Here is a 26,822-nt window from a genome sequence, read left to right as displayed (position 1 = left end):
GAGGCAGAAGTGATAGAAGGAAGCGAGGCAGATTTTCATCAGAATGCCATCCTGTGGCGCCTGGAACCTTCCCGCGCCCCCTCCTGCGACCCGGCGTCCAGGCGGCCCTGGCCAACTCCTGCCCAAGCCCACGCCTGGGGGGCACGTTTTCAGAGGCCTTTCTCAGAAAGACCACCTCCCCGCCTCAGAACGAGAGCTTGCAACGGAATGGCTTGGCCTGCTTCTCTGCAGAGGCGGCTCCAGAGTCTTGAGACCACAAATTCACATTTAAGTGTTACAATCCCCCAATTTCCCACTCTCTGCCACCCGAACCTAATTCTCGGTAACATGTCAGCGCACGACCTGCGTGCACACACCTTACCGCTCTGGCTTCAGGAAAAGGGGCTCTGGAATGAAAGGGCTGTGTGAGGGGGTGGGCGGGGAGGTTGGGGTGGAAGACTGGGCGGGCAGAGGAGATTCTGAAGGACAGGAGGTCCCGACCTGGGAGGAAAAGAGGCCGAGTCAAGACCCAGAGTGGCTGCTGTGGGAGAAACTTAGCAGATTTCAGCTTTGATGAAGGCGAACACAGCGCCAAGCTGTGACGGAGAGCAGTGTTAGGTTCACAAGAATAACTTTCAGGGAGATTGAAATGCACACTTTTAATACCTTGTTTTCTTGCTGTAACACTTTAAAAATGTTAGTGTGTTACAGTTCTCAAGTCTATAAGTTAAGAGAATTGGAGAAGACATTAAGCTGTTCTGTATAAACAATTTAGGGTCTTAGGGAATCTATCCCGGAAAACAATGATAATTTTAGTCATAGCTTCAGAGATGAGAATGGTAGCCAGTTAATACAACAGCCTCCTTGGAGCCTTCGGTTTGAATGTTCCCATCTAGATAAGCAAATTCTAGAGCTTCCTGCCACCTCAAACCCTATGACCACATCTCCCAGAGCAGGACACAGGGGACAGGCTTCACTTGTCTTGACCGTCACAGGGCAACGTGCCTGCAGACACCTGCGTCCTCCCCAGTGCCCAGGTGGACATCCAGTTGCCAGTTATCAGCTTTACGAAAAGCACGTAGGGAAGGTGTCAAGTGGGCTCTGGAATTAAATCATCTGGTTCAGCTATTGGTGGCACGAAGGACGCTGAGCAACAACAGGTTAAAATGGCTGAGAAGTGGGAGAGATGGTGGGTAGCCCCAGAGAAGGCAACAACCCACAGCCCCCACGACAGCTGTGAGAGGGGTTGGCTGCAGATGCCAGGATGGCAGGACACTGTCACCCCCTAAATTTAGTCCCGGGAACAAAGGAACAATACCAGCGATCAAATAATCATAGTAAGTGCACCAGAGGTTTCTGATTCCACTAAGTAGTAGCAAACTAGAGAAAACCGCCACTGTGACACCCTTCAAGCTGGGAGGCTGCTATGTCCTGACATGTGCCCTCCTGTGAGGTGGTCGTCTCAGAACCTTCCCAGCTGTAGGGCAAGGATCAGTCTGTGTTGTAAATGGTGCTGAATTCACACTTCTTGGTATTATTTAGATCCCGGGGCCCCAGAACAGATTGTAGAGGGTCTAGCTGCCTTCTGTACATTTTGATATAAGTAGCTCTCTCGTGAAAAGGGCCCCCCATGAAGCCCCTTCCCAGGCAGCCCCTCCTTTTTGTAAACTCAGCAAGGCCATGTGTGAGGGTAATTACTGAGTGACTGGAACCTACAAAGGTGATGCTGGGAAAGTCCACGCAGAAGCCAAAGAAAGGGGTGTGGCTGTGAAAGTAACACGTTGTAGAATGAGGACCATGGATGTGCAAAAAAATTTCACCCCAGTACTCACAGCTCTACACGCAGCCTGGCAGAGTAATCTAAACCCTCTGCCTTGAGGAAGAGAAAGCCAAAACCACCTGAGTGTATGAGGGGAGAAGAAACAAGACTAGCCCAGGTTTCCATCCTCAGGGAGGCTGGCAGAGGAGATCCAGGGCGTCTTTGAATCGTCTGAGCAGCATATGGGGTGGGGAGCAAGGTGGGGAAGAGGGTGGCCATCCATCCGACCTCTGCCCGTGTCAGACCAGCGTCTTTGTATGAAGAGCTGTGAGGTTAGTGGCACAGGTTCAGTGATCCCTTCCTTTGGCCAGCATGCCACTTCTAGCAGGCTGACTCTGTAATAGGGAAGAACAAATCTGACTCCATTTCAGATCTGTTCCTTTAGCTCTAACCCTGTGCTCTGTTTCCTGGGCTGAGTCCTGCTGGTTCTCCACCTTTTGCAAAAGATTGTTGCCTAGAGCCTGAAATACACAGAATAGCCCGTTCTCAATGCTCTGACCTTTAGGGTAGAACACTTTTCCATTCATAGAGAGAAAAAAGTTGCAGAGCAGAGAATAACATTGGTCATGTTGGAGGTTTACAGGAACATCATGACAGCTGCAAATACAAAGGATTCCAACACCAACAAGTTTGCAACAACCAACCACACCCCCTCCCCGTTTTTATATTAAAGGAGCCTGAATTCTAATTTGGGGAAGATGGTTCTCCAGGACACCAGTCCCCCATCTTCTCGGTCTGCTGACTTTCCAAATAAAGTCGTTATTCCTTGCCCCAGCATCTCGTCTCCCAATTTATTGGCCTGTCATGTGGCGAGTAGAACTAGTTTGGACTCAGAAACAACTCTGCATTTTTAGCCCCGTCCAAGGTGCCACACAGGCACTGACCTGCAAGCACACAGTCACTGTTTAAACCCAGGGACTCTGTCCTAAGAAAGACTTTAGGTTATGTGAAAGCTCCGACTGTTCCTGACATTCCTAAAAGCCATCATGCTTGGGATCCTCTTGACAAAAGTGTAATGTCCGAAAACTCAAAAGCAGTTCTCCGATGTACAATAAGAGTACGAGCAGGAACTTAATTTCTGAAGGGACTCCTAGAAAAGCACAAAAGTAGAATGATCTAATTTTGTTCTAGGAACATCAGACTCACAGCTAACCAGCAAACGCCAGAACATTTAACCACTTTGGGGCCACACCCAAACTCGGTTTACTGGTCTCCATGGTGTTGGTCTGTTGCTAGGTTCGTCAGCTCCGCCTCCTAATGTGGTTGGGTTCTAAGTAAGACAAACCCTTCCAGGGATGGAGCACAGAGCAGAGGGCAGATGGGGAGGGCAGGGTGCGTCTTGGCCACCCCACGGGACTGGTCAGATAGCTCACACAAAACCATTTTCCCAAATTGCAGGCATCACAGCTGTTCTGCATGAACGTGAATCATGGGCCAGGTTGATTACAGCGGAAAGAACGTCTCTGCATTACTTCTACAAACAGTGAGCTGACATTTGTGTTACTACTTTGTATGAATCCTTTTGACTAATATAAAAAAACACTTCGTATATTAAAGCTGGCTCATGAAGTGACTACCCAGATTTGCACAGCACCTTTCAGTTTACAAAACATTTTGTTACAGACACACCTCAGAGATGCTGCTGGTTTGGTTCCAGACCACCTCAATAAAGTGAATATCACAATTAAGACAGTCACACACATTTTTTGGTTTTCGGGTGCATATAAAAGTTATGTTTACTCTATTCTGTAGTCTATTAAGTATGTAAGAGCATTATGTCTAAAAAATCATGTACATAGCTTAACCTAAAAATGCTTTATTGCTAAAAAAAATGCTGATCATCATCGGAGCCTTCAGCAAGTCACAATCTTTTTGCTGGACGAGGGTCCTACCTCTGTCTTGGTAGCTACTGACAGATCGGGGTGCTGGTTGCTGAAGGCTGGAGTGGCTGTGGCAATTTCTTAAAACAAGATGACAGTGAAGTTTTCCACATTAATTGAGTCTTCCTTTCACAAACCATTTCCCTGCAGCACGCCACGCTGCTGGATAGCATTCTACCCACAGTACAACTGCTTTCAAAATTGGAGTCAGTCCTCTCAGACCCTGCCGCTGCTTTATCAGCTAAGTTTATGGAATATTCCCAGTCCTGTGCTGTCATTTCATCAGTCTTCATAGCATCTTCACCAGGAGTAGATTCCATCTTGAGAAACCACTTTCTTTGCACCTCTGTAAGAAGCAGCTCCTCATCCGTTCAAGCTGCACCCTAAGACTGCAAGTCTAGTTCTAATTCTCTTGCTGTTTCCACCACATCTGCAGTTACCTCCTCCACTGAAGTCTTGAACCTTTCAAAGTCATCCAAGAGGACTGGAGTCAACTTCTTCCAAACTTTTGTTAACGTTGATATTTGGACCTCTTCCAGTGAATCACAAATGGCATGTAGAATGGTGAATCCTTTCTAGAAGATTTTTAATTTGCTTTGCCCAGATCCATCAGAGGGACCACTGTCTATGGCAGCTGGAGCCTTATGAAATGCATTTCTTAAATACAAGGTAGCCACAAACCTTCAATTTGTAAAACCAGACCAAACAAAACAACCCAGCATCTTCGAAGCACAACACAGCGAGATACAATAAAATGAGGTCTGCCTGTATACAAAGGTTGTATAACTTGTCCACAGAGGCACATTGGACGGGTGAAGCCGGGTTTTAACCCCAGTCCCTACTAAAAGTCCAAGCCCTTAGCATCCGGCGCGCTGCCTGACACAGAGGAGCGCCCTCCCCTGAGCCAGCCAGGGATCCTCACTGGGAACAGTCAGCAGACAGGCTGTCTCCCTGGGCTTAGTCTGGACCACCAACCCCATCCCCACTCCTGGGGTGTTGGCAAAGCAGTGCATGGACCCAGGTCAAGGCCGTAGCTGGCCCTCCCAGTAAGCCCCAAGGCACTGGTGAGCATCAAATGAGACAGTCAGACCCTGCCTGCTGCCCACGGAGAAAACTGTACCCCACAGTCAGCTGGCCCAGCGCAGGCCCAGTGACCTTGGCCCTCCGGCCAGTAGCCTGACTGCTCCCAGTGGACAGAAACACTGGGAGCAAGAGTGGCTGGAAAGCAAGAGAGAGCTGGTTTCCAGCACTTCTAGCATCATTTGCCCCTGCTTACTGAGCACACACCTGTGCAGGGTGTCCTACAACCACGTACTTCCTTCTCACAGCTGCCGATGACTCAGTCCTTACTCCAGACCACGCGTGAGCTCTTCTGGAATGGGAGCATGTGCTCACCTGGGAGCATGGGGGGCACTTCATAACTGATGGAAGGGTGGGTGGATGGATGGATGGATGGATGGATGAGTCTCCCGATAAAACGGACGACTCTGATAGCTTATCACGGACTCTCCTTGATCTTAAATACTTTATATTTTGGTAGCAATTGGGAATAGAACCTGTCCTTTTAAGACGGCGTGTCTTCGGGGTTTTTTTTTTTTTTTTTTTTTGCATAACTACCTATAGCGCCCAGTGATTCACCATCCTTCTTTTTCATCTAACAGATTTTTTAAAAATCCCTTCAAACTTTCTAAGGCAGGTGATGAGTTTGAGTTTTGGTTGGACTGAATATGAAGTGGTGGCAGAAAGCCTGGATGGAGGGGTCCCACGGGCACTTTGGCACCAGAAGCACGAACTGGTTTAAGGTGGTGATAAAAAATGGTAGCAGGTGTATAACAGAATAGAGGCTGAAGGAAGGAATCTTGAGACTTCTGCCTCTAATGAATAAGAGGAGTGTTAAGAACAAGCCAAGACAATGGGCAGTGAGAGAAACAGAAAATACAGGCACCTTCGGGAAGCCCCTCTTTAGAAGGCTGGTGTGAGTATCAGGGTTAAACAGGCAGATGGAGTGAAGAGAAACAGGGTTTTCTAGTTGCCCTTAATTTGCAACTAGAAAAACATTGGCTGTTGTAGTCTCTTGTTGAAACTCTACAATTAAGCATTTTCAAAGATTTCTGCACTTACAGTAAATGGCAGATTACAGCCCGGGAGGAGGACACTCAAGGGGAGGGTTTGGGCGGGGAGAGGTTTGTCCATTTGTCTGTCTGCAGGGATGGAAGACACTTGAGCCTGTTTGGAGGCTGGAAAGGGGAAGTCAGGGGGAGTGAAGGAGCACGCAGCGGGGGCGGGGAAGATGGCTGACCCTCCTCCAGGAACAGCCCGAGGTGGGGCGGGGCAAGGGCGGGGGCGCTTATGGGCTTTCAGGCTTTGGCCTGATTCTGAGCTAAGTGGGGATGAAAATACCAAAATGGCCAGGAGGGGAGAGAGAACCAGAAGCACGGGTCTGCTGCATCGACTGCGGACCACAGAACTGAGGGAGGAAGAGCTGGAGGAACAGAAATTGAAGGCGGGGCGGTTTCAGTACCTGGGCACAGATCCCTTCCCCGGGGCTCCAGGAAGCCCAACAGTGTTGTCAGAGGGTAAAATCCATCCACATCCAAGGTAATTTCTAACTTAGTTTACTCTTAAGTCCACAGCAATATTGGGCGTGAAAGGAGTATCCATTTTTCTAATCCATTCCTCAGAACTGCTGACCCTTGAAACCGGACCAGAGTGATCACAGAAGCACCCCCAAATATCACCACCAAGGAGATGGCCACCGACACCTCCAATAAAGCATCTCTTAGGAAAACCAAGTGTTTTTCACGAACAAAACATACTGCGAATATCAACCAATTATTTTACAAAAATGTTGAGAACAAAACAACTCAAATCCATTACGTATTTCTCAGTCATTTAGAAAAGGACTCTGAAAAGTCCCTCTAAGTCAACTCTAATGCAAAGAAGAAGATATCAATGTATGCTCTCAGAATAGTCCATTTAAAATACGTTTGATCTGAATAGGTAGTGACATGGGAAAATACGCTTTACGTTCAACCACTTTACTCACTGGCTAACAGAGTACCCCACTGATAAGAAATAAATGAAACGCTTCAATATATATTCAGGGATAGAAAATTATACTTAAAAAAATAAAAGCAGTATTTCTTCCAGATACTCACCCATTTATTTGGTGTTGGCTTCATTAATCTTGCCTATGAATTTAACATTCTAGGAGAGAGAATGTTCTTAACAATCAAAGCCATGAAACAAATCTTTACTCTGTTAGCTGTAAAAATCCAGAAATCAATCAGGCTACAAATGTGATTGACAAAAGTCATTCACAGAAAGGAAGTGTAGGGATATAGGAATTTATAATCTGAATTTAAACAGTACCCATAGCAAACAGGGAAATTTGTGTGCACATAAGATGAATTCAAAGATTTAAAAATCAGGCACTCCTGCTAAACAGCTTGATTTGAAGGCAGCTTGACTGAACAACAGACAAAAACATCAGAAGCAAGCAACCTTCCAACCTAAGGTACAGATATTCCTAAAACAGCATCCCTAAAGTAATCTTTCTAAGAAAAAGACCTTTCCTAGAGAAAAAGCAAGACTGTAACCCATGTTAGCACAGCACAGCACTACAAACACATGTCCACACCCTAAAATAAGGGTCTTCCCCTCTGCATTTCTGCCCCCAAAGTACAGTTCAAAGAAAAGTCATCAACTATCAGCCTCCACAGAAGTCCCAGACTATAAGCAGGTTTTTTTTTTTAAATCATCAATTTTTAAGAACCAGATATCTTTACAGAAGACTTTAACATAGAACACAAAAGCCTCACCTCTGAAAAATGAAGATTTTAGGTCAACTTCAAGAGAAGTTTAAGGAAGAGCAAAGAACAGCAGTCTGGAGAGACATGTTTAGCATGACAGTGGAAATTCTGGAATAACTGGAGATCAAATAGCCACTCCTGACCACGTCATCTCTGAGCAGCAGCAGAGGTCAATTAAAAGCACCTTTATACCCAGCACCTCGCCGGGCAGCTTCGACCCGCCTTTCATTAATGGGAGGGCGGGGTTCCTAAGTCCACTGCAGGTTTCCCAAATGCCTCTTCTGACAGTGCGTTTGATCTTTGTTACTCAGATTACAATGAAGCCCCCTCCTCTTAACCCCACTTCTGTTGAGGCATCTGTATTAAATGTGGGATTAGATTTTATGGGGAAACTCTAATATAAATACAGAGCAGAGTTTCTTAACCGTAGCACCATTGACGTTTTAGGTCAAATAATCCTTTGATGGGGCGCTGTTCTGTGCATCACAGGGTGACCAGCAGCGTCCCTGGCCGCCACACATGAGGTGCCAGCAGCACTCGCCACCCTACCTGTGATCCCCGGAAGTGTCTCCAGCCATTGCCAGATGTCCCCTGGAAAGCAACGGGAACCCCCTGAGAACCCCTGATCTAGACAGACTTGTGCCTTCCCCCAAGGCACCCACGTTGGAGAAGCACATTGACTCGTCACCTTATGCGGGCAAGTCACGCCCCGACAGAGCCACAGCGGAATGTGCACAGAAATAATGTCAAGATAGCCTATTTCAACAAGCATCTAATACCTGGGGCCCTCTTTTTTTTTTAAATGGAAGTGCAGTTGATTTACAATTATTGTGTTAGTTTCTAGTGTACAGCATAGTGATTCAGTTAGACACATATATTCTTTTTCATTATAGGTTATTACCAGGTATTGGATATAGTTCCCTGTGCTGCACAGCAGGACTTTGTTGTTTATCTACTTTACATGGTTGTTTATATCTGCTGATTCCAAACTCCCAACTATCCCTTCCCGCCTTTCCCCTTCGGTAACCATACGTTTGTTTTCTATGTCTGTGAATCAGTTTCTATTTTGTAATTAAGTTCATTTGTATCATTTTTTTAGATTTCTGGTCTTCTTTTTTTCAAGCAGGAACACAAAAGCAGGGCTAGCTGTTGTCAGAAAAAACAAGAAAGTCAGTGCCAGACACTGAAAGGCAGGAAGTGGGCCGGAGGTGGGAAGTTTGGGGCTGAGATTTCAGAGATGGTGCGGCCACCCCGAGGCCAAGTGCGTGATGGTGAACGCTGGAACTGAGAAGGTCAAAGAACTGAGGTTTGCTTCCTGGACCCTCGGGGAAGGCCTGATGAAAACGCGGGGTGCAGGCAGCCGGCGCAGTGCGCACAGCTAGCGCTGTGGCTCCACGGAAGCTGTCAAGCCCCCAAAGCAGAGGCCTGGGAGAAGAGCTGGTTGCAATCCCTGCTCTGCTGCCAACTAGGCTGTAGTTTGGGGTGACTTCCAGGACCTCCTTATTTCCCCTGTAACACAGGGAAGATGCAGCCACCAGGCAGGTGGCAGGCGAACAGGGGAACCTCAGGCTGGCATGAAGAGGTATGGTCACTGAGACCCTGCCACACACTCTGTTATTCTCAAGTACCCGGGTGATTTTTCCTGCAAGATGAGGGACTCTGGAATGACAATGTACATACAGGGTTAGGAAGCCACAGGGAAGAGCCCCAAGGTTCGTAATTGGCTTGGATTCGTTTTAAAGCTTTAGTCAGCATTTTTGAGCACTCAGAGCTTTGTCCTCTTTGCCCCTTTCGAGCCTCAAATTTTGGCCTTACTGATCTCTCCAAAGCCAAGCTTTCGGTGTTTTTGGTCCTTAGACAAGTATACTGTGAACATGACTCTGTACCAGTGGACGCAGACAGACAAAGACTGGAAGGAAACTCAGTAAACAAAAGAGCTGCTGTAACTCAGTGTTGAAATCGTGGGAATTTCATTGCTTTTCAGAGTACCTTTAGATATTGTTAGAATGCTATTTTTTTTTAAAATAATAGTTTAAGGAACTTGAACTTTATTCAGGAAGGAGCAAAGGACCCACTGCAAAGTATGTGAAGGGGAGGTAGGATTCTGTTTGAACAAAGAACCTGCAGGCTACAAAAAAGTTGGAAACCACCCTCATTATTCTTTTCCAAAAGCTGCTCGGCTGAGCTCTGTATTTATTTTTCCAGATCAACGTCGGGGGCTGTTCACTAAGCTGTAAGCCGGCCTTGCCCCCTGACCTGGGGTTTTACTAGACTTACATCATATTTATAAATCACTGGGGGACGGATGAACATCTTTGCAACACTCAGTCTTCTAGTTCAGAAACAAGATGTTTCCATGTTTTAATCTGGCACGGCCTTCAGTATATTGCTACAGTTTTCTTCGCCCAGGTCCTGCATATCTCTGTGTTCCTAAATGCTATTTTAAATGGGATCTTATCTTTTTGCTATTACTTTAGAAAAAAACTGTGGGGTATGGGAACGCTATGGATTTTAGTTTATAGCATTACAAACTATTTCACTGAACTCTGAATTTTTGGATTAGACATACACGTGGTCTGCAAGCAGTTACGAAGTTTGTCTCCTCCCCTCAGCAGTTACACGGCCGGTGTCTTGATCCTGCCTAAACAAGTGCTCCCATCACTGCAGCGTTCCTCTAGCCCCGGCTGGCTGTCTCTTCTTAAAGTGGAGGCTCCACAATGAGCGGAGTAAGAGGGACTCAGCAGCCTTGTGAGTTCATGCCTGTACTGTAATAATAACACAGGGCCGGACTCCAGGCTTGTTAGAATTTAAGTAGCACTGAAGTTGCCTGGAAGGTAAACAGAAAATCTGTTGTCAGTTGCCTGATAAAAGTCCTTGAAAGGAAACAAATCGCAAGTCTCAGAACAAGACACTCTTGCCTAAGGGCCAGAATCCAGTTCTGACCAATAAAGATAAACAGGCAAAGCAGCTCGAAGGTTAGGCCTCAAGTCAATGAAAAGCTCGTCGTGATCTTCCCTGTCAGTGTCTCTGCCGGGACAGGCAGCGCGGAAGGAGGACACTCAGACCCGGGCCCGCGCTGCCTGGCAGCTGCCTGCAACTTGCTGTCGGCCTTGAGCCAATTCTAAAGCCCCTCCCAACGCCTCAGTCTTCTCATCTCTACAACAGGAGTAGTGCCAGCACCTCGCTTGGACGGCTTAGAAGGATTACTGTTCTGTAATCAATATTTAAATAAATACAACGCTGGCCGCCAGCACAGCGCAGGTGTTTGGTCTGCAGAGTGCATAGACTTACAGAGCCCTCCAAGGCGCATTTCACCTAAATCTAATGTAACCAGTCACCATTTACAATGGGACATGTGCGCTCACTTTTGTCCCAGGCCCGCCGCCCCTCCCCCATGCCTTCCTGCCGCGCCCGCTGCGGCTTCGGTCCCAGCTGCACCTCAGCGTGGGGACACACAGCCCGCACACTCCACCCTGGGGAAGGGGATGTATAAGCCTGTTAGGCCCACGGGCCGGCAGACGAACGGGACTCTAAGCCGTGAGGCTCTTGTAGGAGTAGCCACATCACTCTTCTAGCTCAAGTGGCCCGAACTCTGGGACAGTTAATTTCTTTCAGGCACTCAGCTGCTTCCTAGGTGAGAGTTCTGCTCGAGATGGCTGGACTTGAGCTTCAAAGGCCAGATAAGGAGGCATGACTGTGTCTCCGAAGCAGAGTATTAGGCAACCGAAGGTCAGGAACTTCTCTTTTTGGGTGAAGAGACTCTCGTATGGTGCAGACTTTTGAAAAAGAAGAAACTGTCCCACAGTGAAGCAACAAAGAGTTAAGTTTCTAAGAGTTAAAAACATCAAAGTTTTCAGATGTAATATCTATGATTATATATGGCCCACATTTGGAATAAAGTGTGATAGAATTATAGAACAAAGACTCTACAGAAATCAATCAAAATACAGCCATGGTTGCTTTATGTTGTAATAAGAATATAGATCACTTTTTGTTTCCTTCTCCAATTGTTTTTGACAAGCATGTACTACTTTGAAGGGGGCAATAACACAAAGTTTCATTTTCCTCTGTTCCTTTATCTGAAAATAAAGCAAGAATGGAAAGCAAAGCCTTCATGCTTTGTGTTCCCGGAGGCTTCTGCCTGACGGAGGAAACTGCAGTTAACAGGCTGCCTAGCCCGCCCCAGTCCTTCCCTGTTTCGTGTCCTGGGTGGTGCCGGCAGCAGGCTGGTAAAGGCCGTGGCCATTCTCAGAATGGTTTTCAAAAGCTTAAAACAAAGTACATAGGATTATAAAGAAAAGGGATTATTCTGAAATATATTATCAAAATATATTTTAAAATTGTGATATATTGTATCAATCACAGTCCAGGCAGGAAAAAAGAAATCATACCAGTTACGTTAATAGAAGTACAGGGGCCCCACCGACCAGGTGTCGGGTGACCGAGAGGGCCCGGGGACGCGGGGAACATAGAGGTAATAGCCCGGGGGGCAGCCAGAGCTGGGGGACAGAGGACGGGGCTGCTGCACCCCAGAGGCTCAGAAGCACGGCGCTCCATTGTGGTGGTTTCTGGGAGCGTGAGAGGCGGAACCAACCGGGGCGCCCTGGCGAAGAGCTGTTGCTGGGGAGATGCTTACAGAAACAGGAAGCAGGAAGGTCCTGCCTCCTTCCTCTGCCTCCCGGCCGCCCTCTAGGGCCCAGGGGAGATGAGGTGCGGGGCTCCCGCCCCAGCATCACAGGGATCACAGGGCCGGTGAGGAGGGGCGAGGTGGGGCTGGAGCGGAGAGGCAGCAGCTCAACAACCAGCACCTGCACGAGAGCTGCTGCTTCGTCAGCGCGTGAGTGACAAGAGCGCATGGCCACCGTAACGTGGACACAGCACCATGAATTTCCCCCGCTGTCTGCAGCCACCATTAAGTGACTAACACTAGTGGGTACTTGTATTGGACACGAAGTCACACATACTCTTAATACTACGGAGGTTTCTGGCCTCCATTCATTACGGGAGGCAGCGCTGCCTTTTCTCCTACCCAATTTCAGGCATCCCTTGAAATCTAACGGAAGGCCCTTGGGGGATTATTGGACCCAAAGTTCAGAATTTTTCTGGGTCTTTCAAGATGTCAAATCCAGTTCTTTTTCTTCCCTAATTTTTGCTATAAGAAGTCACATGATTGATCACCAATACAGGGTTTTTTTAAAGTTCTGAAAGACAGACTAGTACTAATGCAAAGCCACATCTCTCTCATGCAGCTGAGACTGCCAACCACCCTGCAGACAGCAAACAGCAATTTTCCACTTTATTGATCATATTATACTTATTTCTTTCTTTACTGAAGTACAGTTGTTTACAGTGCTGTGCGAGTTTCAGGAACAACAAAGTGATTCATGTACATATATATTCTTTTTCAGATTCTTTTACATTACAGGTTTCTGTAGGCTATTGATTATAGTTCCCTGTGCTCTACAGTAGGATCTTGTTGTTTACTTATTTTTTATACAGTCATGTGTATCTGTTTATCCCAGGCTCCAAATTTATCCCTCCCCCCTTTCCCCTTTGGTAACCGTAAGTTTATTTACTATGTCCATGGGTCTGTTTCTTTTTGTAAATAAGTTCCTTTGTATCATTTTTTTGGATTCCACATATAAGTGATGTCATGTAATATTTGTCTTTCTCTGCATGACTCACTTCACTTAGTATAATCTCTAGGTCCATTCATGTTGCTGCAAATGGTAATATTTCATTCTCTTTTATGGCTGAGTAATATTCCATCGTGTGAGTGTATATACACACACCACATCTTGTTTATCCAGTCATCTGCTGATGCACATTTAGCTTGCTTCCATGTCTTGGCTATTGTAAATAGTGCTGCTATGAACATTAGGGTGCTTGTCTTTTTGAATAAGAGTTTTCTCCAGATAAATGCCCAGGAGTGGGATTGCTGGATCACATGGTAACTCTATTTTTAGTTGTTTTAAAAGAATCTCCATACTGTTTTCCACAGTGGCTGCACCAGTTTATATCCCTACCAGCAGTGCGGGAGGGCTCCTTTCTCTCCACACCCTCTCCAGCGTCTACTGTTTGTAGACGTCTTGATGATGGCCATTCCGACCAGTATGGGGTGGTACCTCACTGCCGTCTGATTTGCACTTCTCTAATAATTAGCAATGTTGAGCATCTTTTCCTGTGCTTGTTGGCCATCTGATGTTATACCTATTTCTGAATGCCACAGAAAATAAAGTGAACACACAGCTATGCCCACGGGGCGAGGGTAGGGCACAGACTTTAGGACTCCTGGGTGGTCTTCAGAACTCTTTCCTGTAAGACCTCCTTTTGGCCGTGCTACTTTGACCATGACCCAGACATCTCCCAACACCATATCTGTATTTCTTTTCTCTTGACTCATCCAAGTTTCAGCCCACCTGCCACACAGGCATATCTACCCGGATGCCCCAAAGTCACCTCAACCTCAATGTCTTCAAAACAGAACTCCTGTTGCTTCCTAGAATCTTTCCTCTTCTGAGGGGTGCTACCAGCCAGTGCCTCCTAAGAAGCATAATTTAACATTGCTGTGCCTCAGCTCTCTCACTTGTGAAGGAGGGGCAATGACATGACAACATCCCAGCTGCTGTAAGGACACGGGCACAGTCACACCTGGATGTCAGGAAACACCCTCACGTGCCCAGGCTGGTCCTTGTCCCGACAGCGCAGTCCCCTCCCTTCCCCTGCAGTTAACCACCAAGTTGGTTTCCTCTCTTAACGTCACTGCAGTGTGCTCCCAGGGCCACCGCCTTATATCAGGCCACAGTGTGCATCCTAAGAGTGGTCAGCATGGTCCCAAATGCCAGCCCCCCATCGCTGCCAGCGTCATCACATCTCACCCACTGACTCATTCACTCAAGCATCATGTTGCGGGGGAGGGCTGCCACCCTCAGAGACCCTGCCCGCTGCCCAGGTAACAGTGCACACGGCGGGGCAGTCACGCCTCCAGGGGGAGGACTGATGCTAAATAACTGCACACGTTAGTAATGAATGACAGCCGTGCGACGTGCTGGGAACTGAGTGGAAATATCCCCAAACGGTGCCAGGCCCGGGGGGAGGAGGGGCAAGCAGAAAGCACAGCTCTGCGTTTCCAAGGAAACAAGAAGTGATTCCAAGGGAAGCGGGAAGGGGAGCCTCCCTGTGAAGCCTGAGAGAGTGCAGAGTGCAAACTCCCAGACGTCACTCAGCCTCCGGGAGGCCGCTTGGCGCACCCCCACCGGCCACTCCCACCGTCTCCCCTTCATCTCACAGACCAGCCGCGGAGGAGTCTGTTCTGCCTCCTCGTGGTCACTTCAAAATTCTAACACTGAATCTCCACGCTTTTTTTCACTAAAACAATTTACAAAAACTTAACAGTGTTTGTAATAAAAGAGGACCCAACCCTCAGATGAGGAACGTCGGTAACGAGTCAATCTAGGTCAGAGTTTTGTTTTACATGGAAACAAGGTCACGCTTACGTCTCTCAGAGTGACATACACGCATTGTTAAGTCTGTTCTTGATCTAAAAAGTCTGAACAACTCCACTGGTTATAAAAGAACTTCATCATGCTCTATGAAGAACTGACCCACTGAAACTATAAAGACACTGGGAGTCAGTATTTTGTGGCTTACCTATAGTAATACTTGAAAATACAAGGTGAATCATGTTAAAAGCTTTTGTTTAGAGCTTCAAGCCAAGGGAAATATTTTAAAATATGCATCATCCATTCTTAACTCAACGTATGATAGAGTAGTCATTATCTTAGAATAACCAGAATAATAAACCAAATATAAAAAAACTTAAATTGGGTCATTATTTTTTTAAGGGCAAGATAAAATTTGTGTTGTGCAGGTGCAGAAAATTTTCTACTTCCAGTTTGAACAAGTAATATGATCATAACGGGTACCTAAGAATTTAAAAACCTTTTATCTGTATTCAATTTTTAATTTGTCAAATATTAAATTCTCATTGAACACAGAAGTCTAACTCTCTTGCCCAAGAATCACACTTTGCGTCTTATTTTAGGAAACTTTAAGTTGCTACTGCATTAAAAAAGTCACTCACAAGACAAGCAATGGACATAATAACCTATCATGGAAAAGAATTTGATAAAGAACATATATACGTATATGTGTAACTGAATCACTTCACTGTACACCTGAAACTAACACAACACTGTAAAGCAACTACACTTCAATGTAAGAAAAACAAGAAGTGGAGGGCACTGACTCTTCCCCTGTAAAGGGTCCATCAGTGACTGTATGTCCTGAGATAAGACGCGGGTTATGTGCTTCCACAGACTCCTGGAAACCGTGAGGACCTAATACTGGACCATTGATATCATTTAGTGAAAGACGCAGAGATCAGGATGAGGAAAAGAAACTCTCAGCCTGGTCCACAGTGGAAAGCACCAAGAAATATGTTGCCAGACTGGTCGTTCACGTCACTTAGCTGTGATTTACATAGAGAGGCGGTCTGGTCCACAAGGGAAACAGGCACCCGGGTGCGGCCGGTACTGACCAGACTGCAGAGCTGGTGGGCAGCCCCGCCCCCGGCCAGCTTCTCCGAGGGGACCACGGACGAGGGGAGAAGGACCACGGAGCTGATGCTCAGCTCGCAGCAACCCTTGAGCCTTGGCCAGAGCCGCCCCCTCCACCCCGGCTCCTGCCCCCGCCGCCAGCTCCCCCTGCCGCACTTCTCTGCAGTCGTCCTGAGAATACAAGACTCAACACAAGTGCTGTCCCTGGAACGGCTCACCTCTGACTGGAAAGTGTCCAACAGCAAGAGAATCTGTTCTGGGCTGTCCTGGGTTTCTGACTGTGACAAACAAATTGGCTTTCATGGGACCTCGGGTGGTGCCTGGATTAGTTCTCATAGGTCGAGATCAAGTGTTTCAGAGCCTGACTTGACGTGAGGAGACTCTGGCTCTCAGATCTGCATCTCCACGGCAGTTCACAACCGCCCGTTACTGCTCGTAGGGTGTGTGTGCTGTGCACGCTGTGCGCGGTCCCCGGCCGCCACTGCAGGCTGACACAAGTTCACTGTTCATCACTTGAAAAGGCAGATACTGGTGTTACAGTAAAAACCACCACACGAACCAGAAGGGGTTCCCTTCGTTCAGAATCCCTGGACCCTTTTTAGATGCAATAGGCTGGTTCTCCCACACACGACCTGCAGATTCCCGTGCATCTTTTCATATTCTGTAGAGCACAGGGAACTAGATTCAGTATCTTGCAGGAACTTACAATGAAAAAGAATGTGAAAATGAATGTGTGTATGTGCATGTATGACAGAAGCATGCTGTACACCAGAAACCAACACTATGCTTCAATAAACAAACAAACAAGCAAGAGGAGCGAGCGGATGGGAATCTCTGAAGGGGGGGACTTGGCTGCCCTCCACAGCTGTGAGCGCCCTCCGCTGGCGTCTCAAGGAAAACATTTCCCAGGGAGGCTGACGACAAAAACAAGAGCTGACACTATGCACCAGATGTCAAAATGCCTGATACTTGATTTTATCTCTCACAACAGCCCTATGGAGAGAAAGGACCCAACTCTCTGCTTCAGGACGAGGAAACTGAGGCAGAGACAGGGAGCTGCTTGCCAGGGTCCTGCAACGAGTGGGCAGTGGCACCAGACCTGAGCCCAGACACGCAGAACCTGCACGAACGTGGTTCCAGAACCCTCGCTGGATGGTCACTGAATGCTGTGTCAGCCGCTGCATTGCCACTTGGCGTGTTTCTCCCATTTAAGCCTTGACAGCCTTGAAAGATGGGTGCTGTTACTCCTGGCACCACCGTGGACACCATGGCTTGTGGCTGAGTCACACACGCCCGCTGACCCGGTTTCAAACTGCCCAGCCACACCAGGAGCTCACCTGTACTGCGCCCTCCCAGACCTGGCTCTCTCCTACCCAACCCCTGCTCCCTTCAGACAAATGTTTTCTTCTCTTTCTCAAAACCACAGTTGGAAGGCGCCTCCAGACATGATCTGGCCTGGTCACTGCTCCCCAGAGATGACATTATTCCAGCCTTGATGAGTGAGGCCCCCTAGACAAGCAGTCACACCTAGGACAGAGCGACCTCCACTCCAACAGGACGGCTTCCTGCCCCGCCAGCTGTGTTACAACAGCAGCAAACGGCTCTCCCGGGGCGCTGAGGGCTGTGTCCTCTCTGTGAAAAAACCCAACGGACAAATCCTCCTCAGAAGATACGTTATTTTTTCCCTTTTGGAATTAGGACCATCTACCCTCACTGGTCAAACATCCAAGAACACAGGAAAAATGACTCGTCCCAGCTGGTTTTCATTAAGGGATCTGGGGTCTGACATTCAGATACGTTCAGACTCTCCGGATCTTCTGCCAGAAGCTGATTCAAGCTGACTCCTGGGGCAGTGGCGAGCGAGGCTTTGTGTCAGGCGAACACATCTCACACGTGGGTGGAATTTCTGAAGACCTGGTAGGCTTCTGCCCGCCAGCAGCTGTTTCCTAGGGAACGCTGTGATGGAACAGCCTGCCACTGTTTAAGGAGATGGGTTATTTTTAAAGAGAGGAGCTTGTGGACGCATTTACCGGAGGTGGAGCCATCCTTTTAGTCCCACCTAACTCCAGCTTTCTGCTTTCATTCATCTGCTCACTCAGCTGTGACGGCTTCAACATCTTAAAATAAGCCTGGTGGAGAACCTATTACAGGGCTGCCAAGCACTGGGAGAGGCATGTTTCTTTCAGGGAATGAAGAAGATGTTCAACTCTTGAACTCAACCAAGAAAAAACATTTCAATAGCTATGAAACAGGTTAATAAGTAATCTACAAATCACCAAAACCCAAACACCCCCCCCAAAACCAACACGAAAAACAACTAATACTCCAAGACATGTTTTGACAACTTGAAAAAGAACTTCGAAAAACAAAGAATTAGCCGCCAGTGTCCAGCTCTCAGACTCACAGAGGCTGAGTGCAATCCCAGCCCTGAGTCTGGCGGTGCGGAGACACTTACTTTCGCCCAACACAGATGCAAATGTGAATGGATACAACCTTTCAGGAAAGCAGTTCTGGAAACAAGTGCAGGACCCTCACACATGTTTATACTTTAAAACCTATATTTGCACTTCTGATATTCTAATTTAAGGAAACATTTGAAGTATAAAAAGCTATTTACTCTTAAAGGTGCTCACTGCAATGTTATTCACGATCGGGGGAAAAAACCTTGTAAACAGCTTTTTCATGTCCACCAACAGGGAAGAGAAGACCCGGTGGGACATCCTCAGTGCCATGTTGTGTGACCAGTAAAATGTCTTTCAGAGCATTCGGCACTAAGGTTGTGCTTCTTCACTTAAAAAGAGAGAAAAAAAATTGCAGTATTTCCAAGCATACACTTGAGACTATGTTCAAAAACATCTGTAGATAAAAGAATGGAGGAGAATAAAGCACAATGTTAACAGGTCTTATGGCTGGTCACAGAAAGAGGCATAATTTTTTTTCTACTATTGTCTAAATTTTCCTTATTTTCTACAATAAACATGTACTATAGTTACTATAATAAATTAAACATTTCCTTTAATCAGCAATTACTACCTTTGTTGGTAATGTCTTCATTAATTCAGCAAGAAGACTGTTGTAAACCAAACTTCAGGATACACACTGTAAAGGATAATATGTGGCGACTGTGAATGCTCCTACCCTGGCATGGGGAAGTCAGGGAGGGCTTCCTGGAGGAAGGGCAAACTGAGTCTAGAAGAATGGAAAGTCACGGGAGACGTTGTTTGGTTGCTTGGTATGTTTGCAGCACAAGATGCTGTGGGAAAGAGAGAGCAGGTGAGGGAGGGCAAGGGGGCTAAGAGGCCTCACATGTTATCCTGGGAGTTTAAAATTTATCCAGGGAGTCATTAAGGCTCGTAACGAGGAAAACTGCGGCATGAGGTTTGTGTTTGCTGGGGTCACTGGGATACCAAGATGAAGACAGGTTTGAGGTGGGGTCACCCCGTGAGTTTGCAACTCCAAAGAGGGAGGGAAACGGGTGTGTGTGGGGTCTAGCTCAGCCAGCCGTGAGGGGGTGGGGACGGGAGACACAGGAGGGCAGCGGCTGGCTGGGGATGGAGGTGCTCAGTGTTCAGGGTTGCGGGGTGGGGATGTGGGGTCCTCAGGCTGAGTTCAAAGGAGGGGTTGGGGCAGGACGCAGAGAAGTAATGAGGGGGCTAAAGCCGTGGGAGTGGGTGGAGCTGCACAGAGAATGGCCGGGGATGGGACAGATGAAAAAGACTAGGGAGCGAAGCACAGGGTCTAAGGGTCAAACAGCAGGAACAGGAGGCTGACGGGCCGACCCTGTGTCAGGACCACGGCTCCTGGCACCTGATTACACGTCTGTGTCCACCCCAGATGGAAGCCATCGGTACCACACTGTGGACGGTACTGGATGCATGCATGAAACGCGCTCCCGTTTACAGCACCAGGAAGACAGCTTCTCCTGCCCCTCGGCCCCCTCCGCCCTCACCTCCTCGTCCTCCCCCGCCCTAGCTCTAGGAACAGAGAAAATTCCCGGTGCCCGAGAATAGGGGCTGCCTGATAATTTTACGACAGTGATCACGCTGCGCGACGCGTGCAGTGCCTCCCGGGACTTGTCGATGTCCTTGCACAGACAGCAAACCACGTGCTCGATTTGGGGGACAGGAGCCCGACTCCAGAGCTTGCCACACGCCTGGATCCTCCTATATAATTCTTACAACAGCCCACAAATCACAGGCATTTTTCGAGCAAGGACACTGAGGCACCAAAAGGCAAAATAACTTGCCCCAAGTCGCATGGCTGGTTGGTGGTGCGTCCAGGACCCGGGGGCTCTGCCACGGGAAAGGGCCCAGGTGCCGGGTGTTCTGAACAAAAGACACATGGGGTCAGGGGCCGTGGGAGCGGCAGGGGAGTTGCCATGGAAACTGTCTGTCAGAGGCAGCCCTGCAAATCCAACCCGGAAGGAAGGACTGGCCCCCAGACCCTAGAGTTGATTCCTTCTGGTCAGTAAGGAACACCCGTCCGGCTGGGGAGGTGGCATCACCCACGCAGGCTGTGGGGGCTTCACGCGCTACACCAGCCACCGCAGCCATCCTCAGGAATGACAAACAGCCTCCTCCCCAGACACACAACGTTGCTTTGACAGAGCGTCCAGCTTGAGTACTAACCAAGTTTATAAAGAGCATATATTTCTTTCATTTTTCTAGTAGCTTTTGGCAGTTTCATGGCAAGAAATGAGTTACTCAGAATAAAAACCCACTTTTATATATAGTGCTGATAATCAGCGAGGCATCAAATTAAGATATTTTGAGCTGCAGCTATCTCTCGGAACCAGCTCACTCTTACGTGAAGAGCAGGGTCCAACGCTGACTCTCAAATCAGGGAGAGAAGTTGGGACCCTCATGTTTTGTAGATTACAGATTACTTTATTTGTGTGTTTTGTTCAAAATCACAGCTCTTACAATTATTTCAAAATATAAAGATATCAGGAGAACAATCCACTCTGGTAAATAAGAAAATCACCATTTCTTTGTTTTTAAACTAAATTACTATTTTATTTCACCCTAACATTTATTTGAAACCCTTAGATTTAAGTTTCGTTAACTTCAAAAAGCCATCATTAAATAGGTTCTTCCACAATAAGAAATGCTGCATTATTTAACAGTAAGATGCTTATTTAAATATCTCATGAATAACTAAAATTGCACGCGTTCTTTAAGATACGTGAGAAACTGAAAAATCTTTCAGCGTCAGCACAGCGCAGTGGGCCGTGAAGTCGCTTATTAACTTCTAGAGAAAACCCTACATGCAATGTTATGAATGGGAATTCTTGGCTGTCATGAAATTCTGCGATGTAATGGAAACTTAAATCAAGAGGGTGTGAAAACCAGCATGCTCCAAGTCTTCACAGAGGCACGCATCCCTCAGAGCAGGCGATCTCGCTTCCAGTGACAACCCCGCAAAGGTGACTCCACGTGGGTGTCCGCCTCCACGTCACCCACAGCCGAGGGGAACGGGGGCGTAAGTAAATGAAGTGTGGTAAATGTAGATAAAACACTCTGCAGCCACTAGGTAGAAAAAGTACCTTTAGAATGATTATTTTATAAAATGATATTTGCTCAAAATTTTAGAATTCAAACCAAAAAGCTCAAAGAAGGCAGCAAAACATGCTTCCAGAGACTAGACCTTCACACCTTCATTCTGGAAGTTCATTCGGTTTTTGAGCAGCACTATTTTTTGGAACATTCCTTTTTACACAGAGTGAAGCCCTGCCTCCTCGGAGCATTTGCCCTTGCACAGAATAGAGCTTGTTTCTTCCAAGGGCGGCATTTGTGCACTTGAACTCGTTGCCTCATCTCCAGACCCCTGTCCCCTGGACATCTGCTCCCATGATGTCCGCTAGGGGAAGAGGGTGTCCAGCACCGGCTCTGCCACCTCCGGCCAGTGGCCGCTCAGTCTGCTTTCCCCCGACCGCAGCGACTCATGGCGCTGCTGGAATGTGAAGGGAAGGCCTGTTTGTAACAAGCACGCAGTACCACCCAGCGTGATTTTCATCGAGGTTTTCAGCTCATAGAACAGCCTTTGCCTTGAAGTGATCCTCGCGGTGACAGGAGGCCTAGGTATCCCACAGGAGACGCAGGAGATGCTGTGCGGAGCAGCAAGTCTGCAAAGCACGGTGCTTTTCAGAGTTCGGAGAACCACTGTAACCGGCCCAGGGAGTCAGGAGTGGAGCCCAGCATTGAAGAGCTGTCATCAGCAGAGCCTTGGGCAGGGGACGAACAGCAGGCACCCGTGGGGAGGGAACCACACGGCGAGGAAGCCAGGGTCTCCGCCATGGACCCAACCCCCAATCCCTGTGTCCACTCCTGGCCCACTGAGCATCAGTCCACCGTGGTCCTTCCACCTGCACGACCTCACAGAACTGGAACTGGCTCAGGCTGAGGCCACCAGGGACCTCCCTACGGCAAGGTTCCAGCGACACTGACCTGCTTGTACCCTTTCAGGTCTTTCTGCAGCAAGAGACACTGCTCATCTCCCTCCGAGGCTGGGTGACCCTCCTCTGCCCCAGGCTCCTGCTGTGTGCAGATGCAGCTTCTTCTGTACATGCTCTTTGTCCATCCGAGCCCCCCCCCCCCCTTAGTAGAGCTCATGGACCCACGTGGCTTCGACCATCCCTGAATGAGTTGACTCCCCCGTCTCTCCCATGGTCCAGGCTACCATGTTCGCTAGACCTTTCCATCTGGGCAGCCCTCAGCTACCTCAGACATGACACTTTCAGAAAGGAACTTAACTCTCCCCCGCTCCCCACCTGCCCCGCCAACCCACGAGCTCCCCAGTCCTGGTAAACGGTCCCGTGACTGCACCACCCTCCTCCGAGCATCGCCATCAGATGCCTGGCAGCCACGCTGTTCCCCTCCTTCCGTCCTTGTCCCACAGAAAGGCCACAATCCTCAGCAACCATTTTTTAAAACCAAAAATTCTAGTCATTTTAGTTAAACCAGTGCCGGTTGTTGACGGAAACCAATGCATGTGAATTCCGAGAAAATAGGTTTCACTATAAATAGCCAGATCAAGAATGGGAGCAAAACCTGTCCCAGTTACAAGGTTATTAACGGGTTTTACCGCAGAACAAACAAGTATTTCAGGCCAGTCTGTGACCTCTCGCTGTGTGTCGTCAAGTCCAAGACGAAGTAAAGAATCACATTCAGTAGCTGCGTCTGAAAAAAAAATGGCTTCCTTATCTGGTTGAAGGGCTCAGGAGCACGCCACACCCCGCCGCACACTTCAGCCTCGAAGCAGGAAACCACACGTGTGACATTTCAGATCACTGTCCTGGCCGAATGCTGTCCTTCAAAAATTCATGTCCGCCCAGAACCTGTGAAGGTGACCTCATTTGGAAATGGGCTCTTTGCAGATGTGATTCAGCTACAATGAGGTCACACTGGATTCGGATGGGCCCTCATCCAATGCTGGGTGTCCTTATAAGAGGAGAGAAGTTTGGACACAGGGACACAGACAGACAGGAAGAATGCCGTGGGAAGACAGAGGCAGAGACCAGAGGAACCTGTGTACAAGCCCACACAGCCTGCAGGTTTCAGGCAACAGGCAGAAGCCAGGAGAGAGGCAAGGAACAGATCCTCCCTCGGAGCCTCAGGGAGGAACTGACCCTATGACTTTGGTCTTCTGGCCTCCAGAACAATGAGAGAATAAACGGATGATGCTTTAAGCTGCCCAGTTTGTGGCAATTTGTCGTGGGAGCCTCAGGAAAGGAACACAAATACACTGTTACACGTTGCCCTGGGCATGCCAGTCCTCAGCCAGATTTTACATTTTGCCCAGAGGAATTTTGGTGGCTCCTATTCTGGGGACCCACGGGTACCGAGGTCGGGAGAGCCTTTGCCACGCAGCCTGGCTGCACACTGCACAAGGTGGGCTCAGAAAACAGCAAGACGTTGCGGTCTCTCTGGAGCTGTCCCCGGGCAGAGCGCGCTGGATGTGCTCACCATGACTTGTGCGAATCTGTAACAGACATTAGCTTCGTTTTAAAATCCCCTCGACAGTGACAAGGCCGTAGGTACCTTCATCATTCTCTGCTTCTGCCCGAGAGGGTCAACGGCAAGGACAAAGACGGCCCTCCAGGTGAGGGCAGAGGCACCCAGACTGCAACGTGCCCTGGGACGCAGCTGGGCCAGGGGCCCAGAGCAAGGCAGAGGGGTAAAGAGGAGCAACAGCCAAGCCCCAGAGGCGACTGCGGGAGTGAGGGTCCAGCTTGGATCCGGGAGGAGAGGGGGTGCTGAGGAGGGCAGCCTGGCCAGCTGGAGAGCTTTGGGGAACCAATGATTTTGCTGCTACTCTGAGGAGGAGAGGGGTTCGCGGGGCTGCTCCGGGCAAGCTGTCTGCGTGGTCCAACCTTCTCACTCAGTCGGCCCATTGTGTCCGCCAGAACTCACAGCAGCCAGGAAAAGCTGACTGCCTATCAGACGGGAGAATCGTGGGGCTGAGAACAGCCAGCCACTTCACGTCCCTAAGGTGGCCCCACATATACTTGGTTTCTGGTTTATAGCCCTGATGAGGTGCCAACTGCAGCAAAGCCTCTCCCTGGAGCCCAGCCCGGGAAGCCTGGGGACAGGGTGAACCGGGTTTGTGGGGCGCAGGGACTGCCCACCTTTGAAGCCCATCTCCATGAGAGATGAGCGAGGGAGTGAGAGTCCAGCATCCATTGCCCAATGCTCTCGGTCAGTGGAGTGATGCAGGCTCTCCTTCTCTCGTGGGAGATGTGCACATACCATGCCCAGGGTCCCAAGAGGGCACCTGTGCCAGTGTCCCTGTAGGTGGCCATCCAGTGCCCTGCCACTCATGTGAGGGCCATGGGGCACAAATCAACCAGGCACAAGTGCTCGGGGATGCTTGGAGCCAGCCCTTGGACCTTAGAATGGACCACGGTTTGAAGGTTTCTGGAGCTTGAGTCTAGCCCTCTTCCTCGGCCCCCCATCCCCCACCTCCCACCTCCATTATCAGCAGGGGAAGCCCTTTACCCATCCCACAACTTTTTTCGAAGAGTCACGCTTCCCTGGGTCGCATGGGTGCCACACCCAGGCTGTGTGAGCTAAAGCTGGTCAGTCCAGCCCAAGGGCCCCTCCAGCTGCAGATCCAGCCCGCCCAGCTGCATGCCCTCCCCTCATGCAAGCAGGCAGTTCCCTCATCCTCAACTCTTGGAACAAACACTGCCCACACAGTCATCTGGGTGATGGGCTGCTTTGTGAGGACCAGTCTGCTACCATCGCTGCCCTGACTCTGAACTTCAACCTTCCTGATCCCAGCCTGGCTCCCCCACTGGAGTTCACACGCCGGAACGGCAGCAGATTCCTGCACTTTCTTGTTTCCTGGCAGATCTAGCACGCTCTTAGTCTTTGTTGATTTGGTCTGGAGGATGTGCTGGACTTGCCTGTAAATGCGCCGAGCTTTCCCAGAGCGCAACGAACAAAATCGCAGGAACTGCTCTCGGTGCTCCCAGGACAGCAACGCAAGTGCCCAGATTCCATGACAACATGGCCCGGCATGCTTTCTGGTCTGTTTTCCTGAAGGAGACCAGCCGTCCTTTACTCCAGGGTGCCAGCGCCTCACCTGCGCTGGGGATGCGATAAAAAGGGTCCAGCCCTACGGCAGGAGCTGGGCGTCTGGCTTCCAAGAAGCTGGAGACGGGGGTTCTGTCTTGGGCGTGGCCTCGATTTCTCACATGCATACCCTTCTCTTGCATTGTTGGTCCTTTCTTCACGACATCTGAGTTCTTTTTACATCAGGAGAATCAGCCTGAGTGATACAAGCTGCAAATATTCCTTCTGTTGGTTGACTGTTTTGCGACAGTTTCGTTTGCTTTGCTTTGTTTTGTGGCGATGTATGTTGCTGCTGCCGTCCCAGTGGTGGACCACCGGGGGCTCTGGGGGCTGCAGCTGGCTGACCTGTTTTTAATGTTGGCTTTCGCTGTGCTGGGTCTCTAAGTAGTGCTTTAAAGATGACTTCCCGTAACCTGCACTGGTGTTAACCTTACTAATTGGTACTTTATGTGTTTTGCAGCTATTAAATGGGGCCTTTTCTTCCACTGTATCTTCTAGCTGGTCATTGCGTGAATACGTGGAGGTCCCTGATCTCAGAGCAGTGTGTCATGCCAGCTGGCCTCCCGCACTCTTGCACTGTCTGTGACAGTCTTCAGGTGGCGCTCTGGGTCACCGCCCTGCCACACTTGTCTTTGTCTTAGTCCTCCGGCTCAGCAGGTGCAATGCTCACTGCCAGTCCTTCATATCTTAACTTATTGCTTGGCTGCACTGATCCTCAAACTGGGGATTTTAAAAAATACCGGTAACTTGGTGCCAACACCAGAGCAGGTGACTTTATCAGCATGGGGCGTGGCCTGGGAACAGGGACTTACTAAAGATCGCCCAGTGATTCCACTGAGAAACATTAAACGGAAAACGTTGTCTTCAATAGTTTATTCGAGAAGGGCTTACGGGAGTGATATTCCTAAATGCTTGCATTTTCAAAAATGGAATTGTCTTTCCTTACACACCCTTTCAGAGAAACTCTATGCGTAAATGAACAGATACAGCCTTTTTCTTCCTTTATATTTTTTAAAAGTATTTTTATTTTTATTTAATTAATTAAAATTTTTTTTGGTGGGGAGGCAATTAGGTTTATTTTTATTTATTTATTTATTTATATGGTAGTGCTGGGGATGGAGCCCCACATGCTCTGTCACTGAGCAATCCCTTCCCCCCGTCCTCTTCTATGTCTGAATGACAGTTTGAGGTATACAATT

General features: G+C 48.6%; 1 protein-coding gene across 41 annotated transcripts in view; it reads right to left on the bottom strand.

Moving 5' to 3' along the window:
• The window catches only part of LRRFIP1 (LRR binding FLII interacting protein 1), a 142,989-nt gene that overhangs the window by 84,337 nt on the left and 31,830 nt on the right, over window positions 1–26,822 (bottom strand). The window contains exon 1 of one of the 41 annotated variants that reach the window (XM_074364573.1): window positions 7,500–7,548. The exons of 39 other annotated variants lie outside the window; for them this stretch is intronic. The gene's annotated coding sequence lies outside the window, so the exon portion shown is untranslated. Of the gene's footprint in view, window positions 1–7,499; window positions 7,549–26,822 lie in introns of those variants that run through there. One more of the 41 variants, XM_074364582.1, reaches the window with a different exon arrangement.

Source organism: Camelus bactrianus, chromosome 5 (assembly GCF_048773025.1).
Source record: "Camelus bactrianus isolate YW-2024 breed Bactrian camel chromosome 5, ASM4877302v1, whole genome shotgun sequence".
In the NCBI taxonomy this organism is placed as follows: Eukaryota; Metazoa; Chordata; class Mammalia; order Artiodactyla; family Camelidae; genus Camelus; species Camelus bactrianus.
This window is presented reverse-complemented; position numbering and strand designations above follow the sequence as displayed.